General features: G+C 37.3%; 1 protein-coding gene across 2 annotated transcripts in view; it reads left to right on the top strand.

Annotated features, from left to right (window-relative positions):
• The window catches only part of LOC106091975 (NADP-dependent malic enzyme), a 114,685-nt gene that overhangs the window by 75,493 nt on the left and 16,537 nt on the right, over positions 1-22,655 (top strand). The gene's annotated exons all lie outside the window — the stretch shown is intronic.

Genomic DNA, 22,655 nt, shown 5'->3' with positions numbered 1-22,655 from the left:
TGCAACTGCTCTGAATATTTGATTACACACTTAAAATCTGTTTCGAACGCGGTTTTTTTTTTTGTTAGAAATTAATATTTTGTTGGGGCATTTCAGCAAAAGCAATTTAAAAATGTTCATCCGCTTTTTTGCAACATGTTTAAGTGGCAACTCTTTTATGGGTCATGTCTCATATTTTAAAGCTTTATCAAAATTTTGGCCGATTGCCATATAAAGTTATCAGACCGATGTATATGGGGGATAATATCTTTTAGGGAGTTACAAACAAATGTTCCTAATGATAATACCATGTAGTAGTAGATACAGACATCCCTTTCATGCATATTCATTGCAAAATGTTGAAAAAACAATCAGTCGACAACAAAAGAAAATGCTTCATTTTAGATATGCAAAATTGTTGAGGTGACAAACAAACCGTCATTGCAAAAAGAAAGAGACTTTGTTCCTAGATCAGACACAAAGGAAGCAAACGTGCCATCGAACAAAAACAACAAAAAGTGTCAATAGTTCCAGAGCTAATATGACTTTTACTGCAGTATATGCTACAAAACAATGTAAACTATACCGAAAAGTTCAAAAACAAGCTAAAATACGGCGTGTTGTAGACTTCCAAACAAGCCGAGCCCCTTAATTACGCAAAAGTAATTGAGTATCGCATTAGTATAAAATAAATTTTTTACCCACCACCATAGTAGGGGGTATTCTAATTTTTACATTTTATTTGAAACATATCAAGTTCATAATATATGAATGAACTTGATATGCTTCGATCCCTTGTGGTATATGTATTAAAGATTTGTGGGTGAGTGATTTCTCACTCACGCTCACTTTTTTATGTCGACTTACGTTAACGCACTCCCATGAGACAAAAATTTTACACACGAGAAAATCACGAAACACTCCAGGACAATCACGAGTCACGGTTAAAAAAATATTTTTCCATGAAGCGAACAATATTTGCTCTTTTCATTTTTATACATCTGTAGACAGTTCGTACGTTTAAGTACCGTATGATTTCAGAGCATTTGTTTTTAGTTTTTTTTTTTTTTGGTGGACAAAATTATAATTTTCTTTACACTAGATTTCATACTCCGCTCACAAGTTGAAACTTGGTAAGAACAGCATTTTACCAATCCGATTTAAATATTTGAGCTCATAAAAAGAAACAGGGCATCAGCGTTGCCGTTTTGAGCTTTTTCTACCAAATTTGGTAAGATTTACTTTCAACTTTAAGGCTGTTTAATAACCCATCTGAAAACATCCGCCGAGGTCCTTCAAAATGGGTTCAGAATTAGATATAGCTCCCACTTTGTACTTATATAGTTGGGTGTTGGGTAATTTACAGTCGGCACCGCCCGACTTTTGCCTTTCCTTACTGGTTAGAACTTGTAAATGATAACCCAATGCTTAAAGTAGCACGGTAAATTGTTTAAACATTGTTAAACAACGTTTCTTAGCAATCTTTATTCAAGTTTATTATTTATTTAGCTTTAAATTGTGATTTTATAACACTTTCAATACCCCTTTAAGCCAAAAAAAAATTAAAACGAATGCAAATATGCTAATTTTTGTACGAAGTAATGGAAAAAAGAATTTTAGAAACTCTCCAACAGAAATTTTATTCCTTCGCCGAAAGAAAAATTAATACGAAACTTTCTAAATTAAGTAGAAACCACGTTTGATATCAAAACAATTCTTAGGGTGTTGATAAAATATTTATTAATTACCTTTTGATTTTAACCAAAGCGTATTTATAAGCTGGAGGCATTGGCAAATCTATACAAAAAATCATCTTTTTGGGAACTTGATATGTCAAAATTAGTAAACAACAGAAGAATATTCGGTTCGCCATAACTTTTGATATATTCGGCTGATTTGCTTCGACCAATTCGAGCAAGAGGTGTTTTTATTGTTCAGTGCCAAGGGAGAAAAAAACAAATTTTGTAAATAACAAGTAAGAGCGTGCTAAGTTCGGCCGGGCCGAATCTTATATACCCTCCACCATGGATCGCATTTGTCGAGTTCTATGCGCAGTATTTCTTTTTAGACAAACAAAGAATATTGAATAAGAATGGGCTATTGGGTAATATTTCAGTTCATTCGGATAAGAATTGCGCCTCGTAGGGGTTCAAGAAGCAAAATCGGGAGATCGGTTTATATGGGAGCTGTATCAAGCTATTGATCGATTCAGATCATATTAAACACGTATGTTGAAGGTCATGAGAGAAGCCGTTGTACAAAACTTCTTCCAAATCGGATGAGAATTGGGTCCTCTAGAGACTCAAGAAGTCAAGATCCCAGATTGGTTTATATGGCAGCTATATAAAGTTATGTACCGATTTGCGCCATATGTGGCACAGTTATTGGAAGTCATAAAAAAACACCTCATGCAAAATTTCAGCCAAATCGGATGAGAATTGCGCTCTCCATGGACTCAAAAAGTCAAGATCCAAGATCGGTTTATATGACAGCTATACCATATTACGAACCCATTTGAATCATACTTAATACAGTTGTTGAAAATGATACCAAAATACTACGTGCAAAATTTCAGTCGAGGTTTACAAACAGAATGACGAAATAAGTATACCCCCATCCTATTCATCAAAATTCGGTTAAAATTTCATACCTTATGTCCCATATCAGTTATATCAAAATATGTTCCGATTTGGACCAAATACTAATAAGTACAGTAGCTATATCTAAAAATAAACCAATCTGAACCATATACGACACGGATGTCGAAAAGCCTAACATAAGTCACTGTGCCAAATTTCAGTGAAATCGGATTATAAATGCGTCTTTTATGGGGCCAAGACTTTATATCGAGATATCGGTCTACATGGCAGCTATATCCAAATCTGGACCGATTTGGGCCAAGTTGCATAAAAATGTCGAAGAGCCTAACACAAAGCACTGTCCCAAATTTCGGCGAAATTGGACAATAAATGCCTCTTTTATGGCCCCAAAACCTAAATCTAGATATCGGTCTATATGGCAGCTATATCCAAATCTGGACCGATCTGTGCGATATTGCAGAAGAATGTCAAGGGGTTTAACTTAACACACTGTCCCAAATTTGGGCGACATCGGACAATAAATGAGCTTTTTATGGGCCCAAAACCTTAAATCAAGGTATATCTAAATCTGAACCGATCTGGGCCAAATAGAAGAAGGATGTCGAAGGGCCTTACACAACTCACTGTGCCAAATTTCAGCAAAATCGGATAACAAATGTGGTTTTTATGGGCCTAACACCATAAATCGGAGGATCGGTCTATATGGCACCTATATCCAAATCCGGACCGATCTGGGCCAAATTGATGAAGCATGTCGATGGGCCTAACACAATTCACTGTCCCGAATTTCATCAAATTCGGATAATAAATGTGGCTTTTGTGGGCCTAAGACCCTAAATCGGAGGATCGGTCTATATGGCAGCTATATCCAAATCTGAATCGATCTGGGCCAAATTAACGAAGGAAATCGAAGGGCCTAACACAACTCACTGTCCCAAATTTCAGCAAAATCGGATAATAAATGTGGCTTTCATGGGCCTAAGAACCTAAATCGGCGGATCGGTCTATATGGGAGCTATATCAAGATATAGTCCGATATAGCTCATCTTCGAACTTAACCTGCTTATGGACAAAAAAAGAATCTGTGCAAAATTTCAGCTCAATATCTCTATTTTTAAAGACTGTAGCGTGATTTCAACATACAGACGGACGGACATCGCTAGATCGTCGTAGATTTTTACGCTGATCAAGAATATATATACTTTATAGGGTCGGAAATGGATATTTCGATGTGTTGCAAACGGAATGACAAAATGAATATACCCCCATCCTTCGGTGGTGGGTATAAAAATAGCCTTCTTTAACAATTGCTTGCGGTGATACAAAAAAATCGAATTTCTATGTCAAAAGTTTTAAAGATATTAATCGCCTTGTTTTAAAAGTTTTTGTAAGTCATTACCATTTACAATTGACGTCTTAATATTTTTTAACATTTATGAGCTTCCGTGGATTAAATTTCTTGCACACTTCTATGCACGTGAATATTTAAAAAAATACAAAGGTGAACCAAATATTCACCGCAACGACTTGGCTACGTCTGCTATTGATTCGGTGGTTCTTACTGATCTATTTCTTTGTGGTATTCAATTAATTCCAAATATCACGGACTGATATGGACAAAGTACCTTCATATTCGTTTCATTAACAAACTGCGAATTTTATTTACGGAAGAACCGTTCAACTAAAATTACTTTATATATATCAAATCTGGCTCGGTCTAGATAGTGGCAAATAAAGATTGGAACTCCGTGGATATAAGCATTCCAAAGCTATATAAAATACGCTTTCAATTTGTCTTGATATTTTTGTTTTTTGTCTAGCCACGCTACTTTGTGTCAGTATATGATAGAAGCGAGACATATATTTAACTCATTCTCACTTCTTTCATATGTGCGAAAGGGAACACAATATAACCTTGATCAATGCACAGTTTATACTATTAAATAGTAATTTAATTAGGACAATTAAAAAGCGCAGAGGTTAGCATGTCCGCCTATGACGCTGAACGCCTGGGTTCGAATCCTGGCGAGACCATCAGAAAAAATTTTCAGCGGTGGTTTTCCCCTCCTAATGCTAGCAACATTTGTGAGGTACTATGCCATGTAAAACTTCTCTCCAAAGAGGTGTCGCACTGCGGCACGCCGTTTGAACTCGGCTATAAAAAGGAGGCCCCTTATCATTGAGCTTTAACTTAAATCGGACTGCACTCATTGATATGTGAGAAGTTTGCCCCTGTTCCTTGGCGCAATGTTCATGGGCAAAATTTTCAATTTGCAATTAAAAATATGTTCATTGCGGCCTGGCCATATCTTTCGCCCTTCACATCTTCTACCATCGATTGGAAGCCATAAGTGCAATACGCAAAATCAGCCAAATCGGACAAGAATTGCCTCATTCATGAGCTTCTGAAATCAAATCTAAAAATCGCTTAACATGGAAGTCTTATCAGATTTTGGAGCATACTTCTCAAGGACATTTAAGGTCATAACATGCAAAATGTCTGCCAAATCATAGAAGTATTGAAGCTCAAGAATTCAATCAGCAGATCATCTATTTTAAGAGCTTATGTAAACATCATATACTTGTATAAAACTCATAAAATACAGTAATCGTCATAAAGTTCAATAAAACTCTACTACTTGTTTAGTTTCGACATCATGTCATTGTTAATATTAAAAAATTTTTTGATATAAAGATTTTCCTTTTCCTTTAAATCTTTTATAGTCAGCGATCCGCCTTGCGGAGCAGTTTTACCACGTTAAGATATCCACAAATGCCACCGACATTAGTGAGAGGGAACAAGAACAAGAGCTGAAAATATATTTGATGTTCTCGCTAGGATTCGAATTCTGAATTTTCTTGTTTAGACGCACCTTCTAACCTATGTATGAACCATAGTGGCCATAATCATAAATTCACGAAAGTTTCAAAGTTGTAGGATTTTCTTATTTTCTTTTAACTCTGTCGAAAACTATGTCAGACCGATGGACATCGCTTGATCAACAAAAAATGTCATGAAAATAGGTTCAAAAAAATGGATCAAAAATTCAAAGTGTTGCAAACGTAACGACGTGGCTAGAATATTGTCCCTTCTATGGTGGAAGGTATGAAAGATACTACACACATGTACGTACGTATGTTAGTTAGCAATCAAATGAAACTAGACACAAATTAGCTAACGTGTATTTTCACTTTTGGTTACAGATGACTCACTCCCAAACCCAACATAGTATCCGGTAATCTGTCAAAGCCAAACATTTTAAATAAATTCCCAAGTAAAGTGTTAGAGCTTTAAGATTTAAAATAACCACATGAAATAATCCAACAACAGCTTCGTGCGGAATCTCTTATTCAACTATTCACATTCAACATTTTAATTGCGATAAAAATAATAATAAAAACATTCGACGACATGATAAAATGTCAAGTCATCGCCACACTCTCTGTTAGTAGTCATTGCTATTTCTCAAAATGAGCAATTTCATCATGACCTACGACGAGAAACATACCACGTTATCATCTACCATTGAAATGTTCGAAAAATGCTTTAAGTTGGCTTAGACGAAACACAGGCTACGGGAGCGAAACGAACTAAAAGAGGTGGCCGGAATGTGTCATCGACTTGCTTTTGTTGTTTGCTCCAGATAACGTCGAACAAGAACAAAAGGCACATAAACAGTTAAGGTTATAACACATTAGGGGTATTCAACTTACTGCGAATTTTCATACCCAACTTCATAGGATGGGGGTGTACTAGCCTCGTCATTCCGTTTGTAATACCTCGTATCGCAGTGCAACGCCATAAGGTATATAATATACATAGGTTAATTTTTGGATAAAGCTCCCATATAAAATGGTCTTTCAATTTGACTTCATGAGCCCATAAATGCCTAACATTTTATCTGATTTTGCTAAAATTTGGTACACTCTACGCTCAAAAAACCACACAAAATATTGACTAGATATGGCTATTGTGGGGTTAGGTTAGGATGAAAAGAGGGTGCGGATATTTATCCGCGCCAGCCACAATGGACATACACTTATGCGAGTAATCGGCTTGTTGTGGACTATACTCTATTACTAAAAGTAACCTCGAAAAAAGAAAATCTATGTCAGGTCATCTACCCCTCAAGCCCAACGCATGCTATCACTTGCCGCACCTCGTAGAAAAAAATTTGCTGAAAATAGCAAACACTGTCTGCTGAATACTAGTTATTTATTTTGCTGCTATTATGGCGTGTAGTTCTGCTATTACAGAGTTCTGCAAATTCAGAGCAGCAGGTTTACTGCTGAAAAGTCTGTTGTTTGCTGACAGCCATATCCAAATCTAAACCGATCTGGGCCAAACTGCAGAATGATGACGAGGGGCCTAACACAACTCACTGCCCCAAATTTCGGCGAAATTGGACAATAAAGGCGCCTTTTGTGATCCCAAAACCTAAAACAGAGAGATGGTCTATATGGCAGCTACATCCAAATCGAATAATGTGGCTTTTATGGGCCTAAGACCTTAAATCGGCGGATCGGTCTATATGGGGGCTATATCAAGATATATCCCATCTTCGAACTTAACCTGTCTGTAGCGCGGTTTCAACGGACAGACGGACGGAAATGGCTAGATCGTCTTAGATTTTTACGACGATCAAGAATATATGTACTTAAAAGGGTTTACCAAGTGATACAAAAGAAAATCGAATTTCTATTGGGTTGGCCAAAAGGTGAGTGCGGATTTTTTAAAAGAAAGTAAATGCATTTTTAATAAAGCTTAGAATGAACTTTAATCAAATATATAATTGCCATTTTGTTCGATAACCTTTTGCCATCTTCCTGGCAAATTAAGTATTCCACGCTCATAGAACTTCTGGCCTTTATCTGCAAAAAACTGAACCAAGTGCGATTTTATAGCCTCATCATTGCCGAAAGTTTTACCATTTAAGGAGTTCTGCAAATATCGAAAAAAATGGAAGTCTGATGGTGCAAGGTCAGGGCTATATGGTGGATGCATCAAAAGTTCCCAGCCAAGCTCACTCAGTTTTTGGCGAGTGACCAAAGATGTGTGCGGTCTAGCGTTGTCCTGGTGGAATATGACACCTTTACGATTGACCAATTCTGGTCGCTTCTCCTTGATGGCTGTATTCAATTTGTCCAATTGTTGACAGTAAACATCCGAATTAATCGTTTGGTTCCTTGTAAGCAGCTCAAAAATATTGCACACCCTTCCAATCCCACCAAACAGACAGCATAACCTTCTTTTGGTGGATATCAGCCTTTGAAGTGGTTTGAGCTGGTTCACCATACTTGCACCATGATCGTTTTCGACTAACGTTGTTGTAAACAATCCATTTTTCATCTCCAGTTATGATTCGTTTTAAAAACGGATCGAATTCATTGCGTTTAAGGTGCATATCACAAGCATTGATTCGGTTTGTTAAATGAATTTCTTTCAATACACGTGGCACCCAAATATCAAGCTTTTTCACCAGTCCAAGACTTTTTGTGTGATAATGAACGGTTGATTTTGGTATATTTAACTTCTCTCCTATCTCACGCTCAGTTACATGACGATCCAATTCGATTAATGCTTTGATTTGGTCATCATCAACTTCATTTGGCCGACCTAAAAAATCCTGAAAATTATTAAAGCAATTAAAAACTAGTTTGAAAAGTTTTCTATAAATTAATACCATATTTAATCGGTCAAATTTAGGTCTATATTTCTTCTGTGTAATTACATCCCTTCATGCGGATCAATAATTTAAGATATTTATGGTATAAAATATCAATTATTTACTTTAAGTCAGTTAAATATATTTTTTGAAAGAATAAAACATTTTCAAGTAAAAAGATTTATTGAGTTGATAGTCGCTTTAATAGAATTATTCAACTTGTTACAAATCCAAATTGCAAAAATTTTTTAATTAAAAAAACAACAACAAAATTGCAATTTGAATTTTAAAATATCTCTTACCAGTCATTTTGACAGGTTCAACAAAAATATAAAAAAATAAATACAATTAAATAAAATATACAAAAAGGGGTAATTTGTGCACATTTTTACCAGAATTCATTGTGTCAGATTTCCAAAATTTGGCCCTATTCAATTTAGCGCTTTGTCACTAGTTTTTATTGGATTCATATCCCAATTATTATTTTTTTTTTAATTTGGCAAACTCAATTCCATCGCAGGTACATTTTCTGTTGATTTTTGTTCATAAGATTTTGAAGGTGTTGTGTTTTTCTTATCAATAGATTACTTATACAACCCAGATATTGATACTTTGTTCAATATTTTATTAGTGAATAAAGTACAAATGGAAACAACGTTTGTCTTCTTGGAAATTCTCGAAAATTTTCAATATTTATTCAATTTTTTCAATAATCAAGACTGTATTTAAAAAAGTTTGCTAACATACTTCCAGTAAAAATGTGTGCGAATTTTCGAGTATGCAACAGACTTACTTTCTTCGCAACAGCTGGCAAATACGATAGGGGCTTAACGTTGGGGATTTTTTGAAATATCGTTTGCCCTAATTGTCATTTGAGAATGATGGCTGCAGACACATGTGCTGTATGAAATCATTCATCAAATTACTGAAAGTGGCAAATAAGCACTACCCTCGGGCATATACAAAGATATCAAACGAAGCTTACAAATTAATAGCATGTTTACATTGTCTCAAAAATGAGATGTAATCACTAGCCCCGCCACCATGGAAGCATATAGTCGTCGTTCCATGTTCACAGCTGTAAATTAAGTGCTCTGCTTGGCTTGGTTATGTGCGAAGTGATCTTCGAATTTTATGCCGCAAGTTATTGAGTTTGAAATGGTCTTTCTCTATTCGCAACTTGTTAGGCGGTCAAGGGCAACACCTGCGGTCATTTAACGCTACACTCAATGAAATTTGTTATTAACAAGTAAAAAGGCATTAAGTTCGGCCGGGCCGAACTTTGGATACCCACCACCTCGGGTATATATATAAACCACCTTTCGTCATAATCCGGTGAAAAATGCATTATTTATGCACCTATAGTAACTACAGCGGTCAAAAAAAGTATTCATCATTCAATGTTTTTTTTTTTAATAAGTCTACAAAAGACAATTGGAATAAAAACATATTAAACTAATGATGCAGTAGTGCTTGTGTGATATATATGTACACAATTTCATTGTTTTTAAAGAAAAAAAATAGTATTTATTGGAACAAAAAGGGCCATTTTACAGCTGAACACAAAAAATTAAACAAAAAAAGTATTCATCATTGCAAAAAAACAAAAAAATAAATAACATAATTTAAAAAAAATAATACTTTGTTATTCGACCACCGCGTCTTATAACTTCTTTTAAACGGTTTGACATCGATTGGACTAATTTGGCGGTTATATTTTGGTCTATATTAGTCCATTCCTCCATTATCACCTGTTGCATTTGACTCTTGCTCGAAAAATTGCGCGTTCTCAATTTGCGTTCGAGATGTTCCCAAAGATGTTCAATTGGGTTCAAGTCGGGACTTTGAGGAGGAGTTTTAATGACTTTGGGGCAGTTATACAGCATCCACATCTTGGTATTTAAAGCAGAATGTTTGGGGTCATTATCTTGATAATATTGAAAATTATTACCAAGCCCAAGTTTTACAGCACTATCTTTTAAATTCCTCTTTAAAATGTCAATGTAATACTTATGATCCATTACTCCATTAATAATTTCAAGATTTCCCGCTCCTGAAGCCGCCATACACCCCCAAACCATTAAACCACCTCCACCATGTTTTACAGTAGCAACTGTGTTTCGTTCTTCAAGCTCTGTATTTGGTTTTCTGTACACTATGACCTTTCCATCGCACCCAAAAAGATTAAACTTGCTCTCGTCTGCAAAAATGACTGTTTTCCAAAATGATTCGGGCTGTTTTACATACATTTTTGCGAAGTTTAGCCTTTTCACTCGGTTTTTTTATTTATAAAGGGCTTCTTACGTGCAGTTCTTCCTCTGTAACTATGCCTTTTGAGTGTATTTCGAATTGTTTGTGTAGTAACTTCCTTCCCTAAATATTCCATAGTGTTTTTACGAAGAATGGTCGCATTTGTCTTCGGAGTTTTCTGAACTTGCCGCACTAGCCAACGCACATCTCCAACTGAAAGTGCTTTTGGTCGACCAGATCTTGGTTTATTGTCAACAGTTTTCGTTTCTGTCCACTTTCTGATGATGGATTGTATAGTAGATCGTGGTCTATTTAATATTTCACTGATAGTTTTTTGAGTTAAACCATTCCTGTGGTGTTTTATTATCAAAACTTTTACCTCATCAGAAACCTCGTTTTGCTTACGACCCATTTTGACAAAGACTATATTTTCAATGAAATTAAATATTTGCTGTCAAGGGCAAAGCCTCCTTTACTAAATAAAACAGAAAAGGAGGATTCCCAAATAATATTTGAATTTGACTTTGATGATAGCACATCAATGATGAATACTTTTTTTGTTCTGTTTTTGGTGTTATTATATAAAATTGCATTTTTTGCGCTAATTAAATTTATTTTTTGAATTTATTTTAAAACATATTACGAAAAATAAACTATTGCATAAAACTGCATTATTTGTTTACTTTAAATTTTCTTCAATTACCCAAAATAAGTGAATTTATTATCAATTTTGCTAATGATGAATACTTTTTTTGACCGCTGTACATCCAAATAAGGTCGGATTTGACCCAATTCGGCGTGGACATTGAATGGTTTAATAATTACAAGTCACTGTTCAATTTTGCTCTTTTTGGCAGCTATATCCAAATATAGACCGATCTGAACCATATAGGACACGGATGTCGAAAAGCCTAACATAAGTCACTGTGGGAAATTTTAGCGCAATCCGATAATAAATGTGCCTTTAATGGCAGCTACATCCAATTCTGAACCGATCTGAACCATCTTAAAGAAGGACATCGAGGAGCCAAGCACAACTCACTGTCCTAAATATCAGCGAAATCGGACAAATATGCGCTTTTTATGGGCCCAAGACCTTAAATTGAGAGATCGGTCTATATGGCAGCTATATCCAAATCTGGGCCAAATTGAACTGTCTCAAATTTCAGCAAAATCGGCAGATAACACGATTCTCGAACTTAACCTGCCAAATGACAAAAAAAGAATCTGTGCAAAGTTTCAGCTTAATATCTCTATTTTTAAAGACTAGCGTAATTTCAACAGATAGACGGGCAGACCTGGCCAGATGGTCTTAGATATTTACGAAGATCAAGAATATACACATAACCAAATTTGTTATTCAAAACACAAAAATGTTTGCTAAAACAGCAGCTATTGTCTGCTGAAAATGGAAAAGCAGACATTACTAAATTTACCACCTTCCTTTTCAAATGACATGAAAATCCCATAGATATTCAAGAGCCCCAAAGAGGGGCTACCCCCCCCCCCCCCCCCCCCCCCTCCTTTTGGTAAATGAGCTCCCGATTTGAGCCCTGCCAGGAGGAGGGATTCTCATATGCACTAGAAAGTTATGTACTTTACGACTAAAACACACGTCTACGAAGTTCAAGTCAATCCCAGCCCAATTGGAATTGAGCCAGAACTTTCTTGGAATTTTACAATTTTTTACATATCAAGTCCCCAAAAATGATGCTTCGTTAGAGCCCAATTGGAATCGAGCCAGAACTTTCTTGAAATTTTACAATTTTTTACATATCAAGTCCCCAAAAATGATGCTGTTATAGCCCAATTGGAATTGAGCCAGAACTTTCTTGAAATGTTACAATTTTTTACATATCAAGTCCCCAAAAATGATGCTTTGTTATAGCAATTTGCTGATGCGGCCGACTTATAAATACGCCTTGCTTTTTAATTTGTAACTCTGTCAAAAACTATTTTTTGGCTAGGTTTTCGATGTACTTATGTATTATACGTTGCACCCTCTTTCCAACCTAACCTACATACGTTAGGACGGGCCTCCCAAGTTAAACCAAAAAAAAAAACATTTTCTAAAATTTTGCTTGCATATTTCTTCAAACCAATGTCAGGGTCTTCAAATGTGCATGCTCTTACATATACACATGTGTTTGTTCATAAATTATTATTTTATGACACATGCAAACAAGACTAACTATATTATTAGTTTATTGGGTTATTGTATTACTAACAACATCAGCTAAATCGCATTTTAATGAAGACATCCGTTGCACCACCATAAAAAAAATAATTCCATATTTTTTTTACTATGTTTAAGTCACTTTGCAATGTTGCGCATAAACTGCTTAAAAAATACTATACGAGCACAAAATGAATACGATTTCATTAATGAATTTAAATCACGCTAGTAAATTATTTGTGTCACATATACTATCACCTTACGGTCGGTCGGTCGATCGTTTCATTTCTGGTATACGCACATAGATACTTTTGTTTATAACAAATGATCATGCGATGCACATGGTATCTTCAAAATTTGTGCGCTCAAATGAATGAATGAATTTACGCGCACGCCAAATTCATTTCAAATTTTACTGTAGAGATGTGCTTGTGGGTGATAGCTTATTCCTACAAGTTTAATAGAAACAAGTTAAAGCGAATTTTATGTACCCTACACCATGGATCGCATCTGTGGAGTTCTTTTCCTAGCATCTCATTTTAGGCAAACAAAGGATAAAAGAAAAGAATTGCTATGCTATTGGAACTATATCAAGTTATGGTCCGATTCGGACCATAATTGAATTGAATGTTGGAGACCACAGTAGAAGTCATTGTGTAAAATTTCTGGCAATTAGAATAAAAATTTCGCCCTTTAGAGACCTAAGGAGTAAAATAGGAATATCGGTTTATATGGGAGCTATATCAGACTATAGACCGATTCAGATCATATTTGACGCGTATAATAATTGTGCCTCTTGAGGCTCAAGAAGTCGGGATCCCAGACCGGTTATGGAGGTTACCAGGTTATGGACCGATATAAACCATGTTTGGCACAGTTACTGGTAGTCATACCAAAACACCTCATTCAAAATGTCAGCCAAATCGGATAATAATTGCGAACTCTTGTGGCTTAAGAAATCAAGATTCATGATCGGTTTATATGACAGTTATATTAAGTTATGTACCGATTTAAACCATAATTGGCACAATTGTTGGAAGTCTTAACAAAAAATTTCATGCAAAATTTCTGCCAAATCGGATAAGAGTTGTGCCATCTAGTGGCTCAAGAAGTCGGGATACCAGATCGGTTTATATGGCAGCTATAACAGGTTATGAACCGACATGAACCATGTTTGGCACAGCTATTGGAAGTCATAAGAAAACACATCATGCAAAATTTCAGCCAAATAGGTTAACTCTAGTGGGTAATGAAGTCCAGATTCAATATCGGTTTGTAAGGGAGCTATATCAGGTTATGTACCGATTATAATCATACTTAGCACAGTTATTGGAAGCTTTAACAAAACACTTCGTGCAAAATTTCAGCTAAATCGGATAAGAATTGCGCATTCTAGTGGCTCAAGAAGTCAAGATCCAAGATCGGTTTATATGGCAGCTATATCAAAACATGGACCGTTATAGCCCATTCACAATCCCAACCGACCTATACTAATAAGAAGTATTTGTGCTAGTGGCTAGCTTTACTCCTTCGAAAGTAAGCGTACTTTCGACAGACAGACATGGCTAGATCGACGATCAAGAATATATACTTTATGGGGTCTTAGACGAATATTTCAAGGAGTTACAAACACAATGAGGAAGTTAGATACCCTCAACCAATGGTGGGGGTATAAAAACCACTAGCAATATTTTTTTAGCGGCGCACAAGTTCAATGTTTGAGGAACACCGAAAGAAAAATGTATACCATACGGTAATAATTTTTATACCCTCCACCATAGGATGGGGGGTATACTAATTTCGTCATTCTGTTTGTAGCTACTCGAAATATTCGTCTGAGACCCCATAAAGTATATATATTCTTGATCGTCGCGACAGTTTATGTCGATCTAGCCATGAAGGAGTAAAGCTAGCCGCTTGAAATTTTGCACAAATACTTCTTATTAGTGTAGGTCGGTTGGTTTTGTAAATGGGCCATATCGGTCCACGTTTTGATATAGCTGCCATATAAACCGATCTTGGGTCTTGACTTCTTGAGCCTCTAGAGTCCACAATTCTTATCCGATTGGAATTAAATTTTGCACATAGTGTTTTGTTATGATATCCAACAACTATTCCAGGTATGGTTCAAATCGGTCCATGTTTTGATATAGCTGCCACATAAACCGATCTTGGGTCTTCACTTCTTGAGCCTCTAGAGGGCGCAACTTCATCCGATTTGACTGAAATTTTGCACATAGTGTTTTGATATCACTTCCAACAACTGTGCTAAGTATGGTTCATATCGGTTCATAACCTGGTATAGTGTTGACTTCGTGAGCTTTTAGAAGGCGGAATTCTTATTCGATTTGACTGAAATTTTGCACAATATGTTTTAATCTTACTTAAAACAACTGTGCGAAGTATGGTTTAAATCGGTCCTTAACCTGATATAGCTGCCATATAAACCGATCTTGGGTCTTGACTTCTTGAGCCTCTAGAGACCGCAATTCTCATACAATATGACTAATATTTTGCACATAGTGTTCTGATATCACTTCCAACAACTGTGCGAAGTATGGTTCAAATCGGTCCATAACCTGATATAACTGCTATATAAACCGATCTTGGGTCTTGACTTCTTGAGCTTTTAGAAGGCGCAATTCCTATCAGATTTGGCCCAGATTTTGTACAACGGCTTCTCCCATGGCCTTACACATACGTGTGCAATATGGTATGAATCGATCTATAGCTTGACACAGCTCCCATATAAACCGATCTCCCGATTTTGCTTCTTGAGCCCCGAATTGGACTATAACTTGATAAAGCTCCACCTCCTCCTCCGCCCATATTCATTATTCTTTGTTTGCCTGAAAAGAGATACTGCGCAAAGAACTCGACAGATGCGATCCATGGTGGAGGGTACATAAAATTCGGCCCGGCCGAACTTAGCAGGCTTTTACTTGTTAATACAGATATATATATATATATTGGGTTGCCCAAAAAGTAATTGCGGATTTTTTAAAAGAAAGTAAATGCATTTTTAATAAAACTTAGAATGAACTTTAATCAAATATACTTTTTTTACACTTTTTTTCTAAAGCAAGCTAAAAGTAACAGCTGATAACTGACAGAAGAAAGAATGCAATTACAGAGTCACAAGCTGTGAAAAAATTTGTCAACGCCGAATATATGAAAAATCCGCAATTACTTTTTAGGCAACCCAATATATTATTGGTTTATAAGGCGGCTATATCAAAAAGTGAATGTATGTACAACATACTCGGAGTGAATGAATATTTTGTTATCCTTATCCTTAGGTTGTGTGTACATTAAACAGCAAAGGTATAATTGAGATACCAGCGACTTCATTCCCAGTCAATTCCAAAGATAAAGCAGTTTTAGCTTTGCCAGACTGAATTTGGCTTCGTTGATTTTTTATATATTTTGTATGTAAAACACATCGTTCATATTCTTGAATATTGACATTACTCAATAATGCATTTCATCGGGTTAAGGGATTATAAATATGCTCCCTCTTTCTTGTGTACAGATTTCGCAATGATATCTTACACTTTTGTTGAAGTATTTGTTTTAATGTTTTGTAGGTGCTACAAAGTTTTGTTGAAGAATAATCCTCCAGTACAATTTTGCAGCTTCTCATTTATCAAACTGTAATAGTACCCTCTCTCCCTGCCAAATTATAGATCCTACCACATGTGTTTTGTGGCGGTGATTAAATTCGAAATTGTTTGCAGTGGTGTAAATTTGTATTGTTATTAGTTTGCATGCATTATTATTGTTTAAATTGGTTGTTAACACTGTAATGGCCATGCAAATGGAAAACTCATGAAATCATAGGTATAGATATTTTTTAACACAAACATTCTTACTGAGATATTGCTAATTGATGCCATTAAAGTATTATTTTATCATAATGGTAAAAATTTGACCACAAATAAATCGCAGCTTTTTGAAAACGTGACAAAGATTCTTATTACCAACATGTGCCGGTGATTGTTATGTTAATCATTCTCGCTTATAGGTACCGAGTATATCTTTAGAGCCAAAAAGTAAGAGTAGAAAATTAAACATACTACATCTAGCCTTTAGATTGGAAAATATCTTATTACAAAATCGCCAATTAGCATTAAGATGGCATGGTAAAACTGTGTATTGTTTTCTCTAAAAATGCATGCAACAAAAAATATTTTTAAACGCAGAGAAATAAGTTTGCTGGTATGAACAATCAATGTCTGCTGAGTTTAATAACAAGTTTATAACTGTTAGGTTAGGTAAGGTCTAAGTGGCAGTCTCATTAGACTCACTTAGACGTTTTCGTCCATTGTGATACCGCAGGAACTGAAGAAGGAAGAAGTTCCTACCGTTGAACCATGCAGATCGCTTTAAAAATCCCATTAACTTGCGAATGTTCACATCCGCTAAATCTGACAGGTTCTCAAAGAAATGAGAACCTAAAGTGGAACTCCTTTTGACTGCGAGTGCGGGACACACACACAGAAGGTGTTCTATAGTCTCTTCTTCCTCGATGTCCCAACAGCTTCTGCAAAAGTCGTTGCTGGTAATCTTCAGTCTGTCAGCATGTTTTCCGATTAGACAGTGACCTGTCATGAACGACGCAATGATTGAGACGTCTGTTCTAGCCAATGTCAGCAAAGCAGTAGACCTCTTCAAGTCTAGATGAGGCCACATAGTTTTGGAATGCTCACAGACCCCTCTTTGTGACCATCTATCATTCGTTGCCCTTCAGGCCTGGTCCTGAAAACTTAGCTTACTTGTCGCTAGAGGCATACCCACAGATTCCAGTGTCCCTGGAGTGTGTAATTTAGTTCCTATTATCGCAAGCTCATCTGCTTTAGAATTCCCTGGGATATCTCTGTGGCCCGGCACCCAGAACAAGTGAATTTTGAACTGTTCAGCCATCTCGTTGAGAGATCTGCGACAGTCGAGGGCGGTTTTTGTGTTCAGAAATACGTTCTCCAGGGATTTAATGGCTGTCTGTCTGTATAAAAAGATATTTATGCCGAACGTCGTAATGACATTATATTTTAGCCATTCCACCACTTCCTCAATCGCAAGGATCTCTGCTTGATACACACTGCAGTGGTCGGGTAACCTCTTCGATATGACCAGTTCTAGATCTTTAGAGTACACCCACCTGGGCGTTTAGTTTGGAGCCATCCGTATAAAAGTCTATGTAACTTCTGTTACCAGGGATATCGTAGTTCCAATCGGTTTTATCAGGAATAGTGTTAATATCGGATATTGTATCAAGGATGACACAGTGTCCGTAGCCGCCACATGACCAATGAGAAAGCCCCATTATCCTCACGGCAGTGGTCGCTGCAATTTGGGTAGCCACAATGTCCAAAGGCATACAATGTAGCATTATATTCAGTGCATCAGATGGTGTCGTACTCAGTGCGGCAGAATGTTAATGGGTTAAATTTGCAAATTGCATAAGTACCTCACAAATTTTGCCAGCGCCATAGGCGGACATGCTAACATCTGCGCTACGGTGGCTTCCTTAAAACTTGTATACACCTAAACAATAATTAAACCATGTTCTACATTTTGCTGCTGTTGCTTGAATTTATCAAATTATATAAAGTAGGATTATTTATTTAAAATTAAAGTATTGGGTTGCCCAAAAAGTAATTGCGGATTTTTTAAAATAAAACTTAGAATGAACTTTAATCAAATATACTTTTTTTACACTTTTTTTCTAAAGCAAGCTAAAAGTAACAGCTGATAACTGACAGAAGAAAGAATGCAATTACAGAGTCACAAGCTGTGAAAAAATTTGTCAACGCCGACTATATGAAAAATCCGCAATTACTTTTTGGCCAACCCAATTTTTTTGAAATGAAAAGGCTACGGTCAACCTTAACTGGGTCTTTAGCAAATACTTACTGCTGTCACATTTTAATTTAATGACACAACTCCTTTAAAGATTTAGAGCCGATTCAACTTTTAAACTCTATCATAAGGGTATTTGATTATTGCCTTTGCCGAACGTCATGCCATACAGCAAAACTCTTCAAAGAGAACATTTCCAATACTATTTAAATACTCACCAATGACGCCAACGTTGCATATTGATTACGCTTTAAGGCTTGTACTATTTTAGTTTTTCGCGATATTTTTTGCCGGTTACTTTTTGGAAAAATAGATTTTAAAGCAAAAAAACTTGTAGATTTCGTTCAGTAGGACATTCCATCATTACTTATGGCAAAATTTTAATAAAAATGTTGTTTTATCATTGTTCTTTTCGTAATGTTTAAAAAAAAAAGTAAACGCGAAAAAAGGGCTTTCAACGGTAAAAAAACTAACATAATACCAGCCATTATATGGGACCAAAACAGTAAATAGACAATGTGAACGATTGATGCACGTGTATACACTTAGATTAGGTCAGGTTATCGGCCGAGCCGAACTTTGGATACCCCCACCTCGGGTATATATAAACAACATTTCGTTAAAATACGTTTGAAAAATACGCGATTTCGATATATATCGAAATATGGTCCAAACTGAACAAAACTCGTCACAATTTATTGGCCCAAATTTCAGCAAATTCTAATATCTGACCCACTATTACCTATTACTAGGCTTTTACTGAAAGGAAAGTAATAGCCTCACACGATCCGGATCACCCCATAGGATTTTCGCCGTACTACCGAATGTTTCGCTGTTCCACGCCCTTTGGGCCCACGCCCTTAAATCGGACTGCGTTGACCCGAAAGGCCTCGGGTTCACCCAGGCCCACTCTTTCCCCTAGCTTTGATCCATCCGTGTAACATGATCTTCCAAACGGCCCTAGTATTGCCGTCTGCAAGATTATGTTACACGTCAGTCCAAGACTGTGCCGCTGGCAGCAGTGCCTCGCACTCGACCTCAAGTGTCGTCTCAGGCTTCGGATCGGAAACCTCTTCCCTTCCTTCCAGGTTTCCTATCGTCGCCTCGATTATACCGTGGTGGTATGAGCTGCTCCCATCCTCAATCCATTCTCCCATCGCCTTTAGTCTCATAGTCGCAGTGGCTGCCTCACATTTAATCTGTATGTCATACGGTCGGATATCTAGAATAGTCTACAGTGCCCTAGTGGGCGTGGTCCTAATCGCTCCGCCTATGCAAGACAACATATTCTCTGGACTTGTTGTATTGTCCTAACGTTGGACTTTTTCTCCATAGCAGTCCACCAAACTACTGAGGCGTAAATAAGTATTGGTCTAATCACGCTTCTGTAGAGCCAGTGGGCTATCCTCGGATTCAGGCCTCATTTCGAGCCTACGGCCCGTCTACATAGTGCCCAACATCTGTGAGCCTTCTCAGTATGCTCCTGAATTCTATCCAAGATCACTCCTAAGTGCTCAATCTTGTCCGATATCGAAATCGTTTTATTGAGGAAATGGGGCGCGTCAAATTGGCCCACCCATGGGTCTAGCCCAGTCATATGCTATATGCAAGACCCGTTCGACTCTCCTCCATAGCTGGTTCAGATCCTTAAATATTATTACACCGTCTGCATAGCAAAAACGGGGTTCAAATCCCTCCTCAGTCCGCATCTGTAATAGGTCATTTATGGTGGTCACCAATAGGAGTGGCGATAAAATGCCCCCTGTGGCGTGCCCTGTGCCACTTTCTCCCTTATATTTTTGTCATGGGACCCGCAATTTATCCACCTGTTCCTTAGCATATGGTTTATCCAGTCTCTAAGGACCAGATCCACCCGATACTGGTGTAAGAGTTGAATCAGTGTCGGTCCGCACATTGTTAAAAGCCCCCTCGATGTCAATGCATACCGTCAGGGTGTAGGCTTTGGCATCGAAGGAATCTTCTATTTCATGCACAACCTCGTGCAGGGCAGTCTCCACCGACCTTCCCTTGACATAGGCATGCTGTTTGTATTTGAGCATTTCGCTGGGTGCCCTACTCTTTATCATGGTGTCCACAATACGTTCCATGGTTTGGAGTAGTAAGGCTTATGGGTCTGTAGGCCTTTGGTGTCGCATAATTTGCCTTGCCGGGCTTGGGTATAAATACCATATAAATACATGGCTCCTGCTAGGCTTTCGGAGTATATGCAAGTCCTAGGCACGCAGTGAAAATATCGGCCAGGTGAGATAGTCTGCCTCTTTCTGTAGTAACGCCGGAAATATTCCATCAGATCTGGCTGACTTAAATGGTTTGAAGCTCCTCAAGGATTACTTCACCATAAGTTCCGTAATTAGAAACCTTCGATCAACATCGTTATTCCAAGATTCCGGCGTCTCCGTGAGTCCCGTCGTATCCTTGGAAAATGGGGTTTCATCAAAAGCCTCAATATATCCTCCGTTGTCTCTGCTCTCACTCCCATGTCGTCTACTAAACTTTCAGTTTGAACATAGGTTTTTGAGAGAAATTTTTTTTTCTTGGCGGCGTCATTGACGCTATCGATCTGTTCGCAGAAAAACTTCTACGAGGCACGTTTTGCCGCTCAGATAATCTTATTGTATTCCTTGAGCCGTGTGTAATACATATCCCAATAAGATTCCGATTTTTTACGACGTGCTCTGCTAAAAAGTCTGCGGACCTCTTTCCCAATATTGCGAATCTCCGCGGTCATCCAGGGTTTTCCATGGGCTGATTCCCTTTCTCTAAAAGGACAACTATCTTCGAAGGACCCCAGAGTGCAGTCGTAATCCTGTTGACATTTTCATCAATGTCTTCTATGCTTGGACAATTTAAATTGCCTTGCCCAAATCTTCTTCTGAGTATCCTTCCGAATTTTGGCCAGTTGGTTTCAACTTATTACGGAAGCCTATCGAATTCGGCGCTGGCCTAGCTCTTCTAAACCTAATGTAGCGATGGTCAGAGAAGGAATGCTCCATGGAGACCATCCAATCCGGAACCTTATCGGAACGATGTTTTAATATTAGGATCATAATCTTGCGATCCCCTGTCCGTTAGACGTTATTGAGTTTCCCGCTACTGCAGTTTCAATATAAGAATATTCGCCTATACTTGACTTCCCAATCTTGAAAAAAGACGGCCATGGCACCGTAGTACGCCATGCCTTTAGTCTTAGCCAAACTTGTCACGGAGACTTGATCACACAAGGGAGTTCCTTCCTTCTTAATTACAAATTTCAAAAATTTTCAATTATTTTTTTAATTGAACATGCAGTTTTTTGGTTGAAATTTTTTCAATCCCCTTTTTCAAAAACTATGATTGATATTATCATTGCGATCCGATATAATCGTCATAAAAATCGAACATGATCTAGCAATGTTCATCGGTCTATCTGTTGAAATCACGGTACAACATTTATAAATGTAGGTTTTGAAGGTGGTATATAAAGGTATCCCATGCCGGGACAAATATGAACACCACACATGCTGGAACTTTGAGCTCCGATTTCTGTGGTGGTCATATGTAACTATCATAAGAAGCTCAGCTGCGTACTGTGGAACACCTCGTATACGGAGTAGCTGCAATTGCAGTCGTTTTGTTGGCGCCTTTAAATAATCAATGACCATCATATGGACCGGAACGAGCGTACTCACCTTTAGGAGTTTGACTAGGATCGCTACCTTCACCTGCACAGAAAAAAAATATAGACCTAAATTTGACCGAGTAAAGATGATTTTTTTTTCAATATAGGAGTAGGTTATGTTAGTTTGAATGGGTCGCCCACCCAAGGTGGGTTGGCTCGGAGGCCAGTTTGGCCCATTGTGGTACCCTGGAAAAAAAGTGAGATCTCGTACTAGAGGTTATACGCGAATAAAAAAAAAAGACCGGAGGAGTGGAGAAACCCGAGCGGGAGGTGAAGAACCGCCCTTCCCTACACAAGCACGGATCTACCTACGCCGGAGCCTGTGGCTCACCCATGTAAAGTCAAGTAAAACAAATTTACTGTGAATAATATTGCGCTGAAATAGTGTAATGCAAAAAAAAGTGTCCAATGAGAACAAATAGAATAGATAAATTCCAAACTCAACA

The sequence above is a fragment of the Stomoxys calcitrans genome, chromosome 2 (assembly GCF_963082655.1).
Source record: "Stomoxys calcitrans chromosome 2, idStoCalc2.1, whole genome shotgun sequence".
Taxonomy (NCBI): domain Eukaryota; kingdom Metazoa; phylum Arthropoda; class Insecta; order Diptera; family Muscidae; genus Stomoxys; species Stomoxys calcitrans.
Note: the sequence above shows the minus strand (reverse complement) of the source record. Positions and strands in the feature narration are given on the sequence as shown.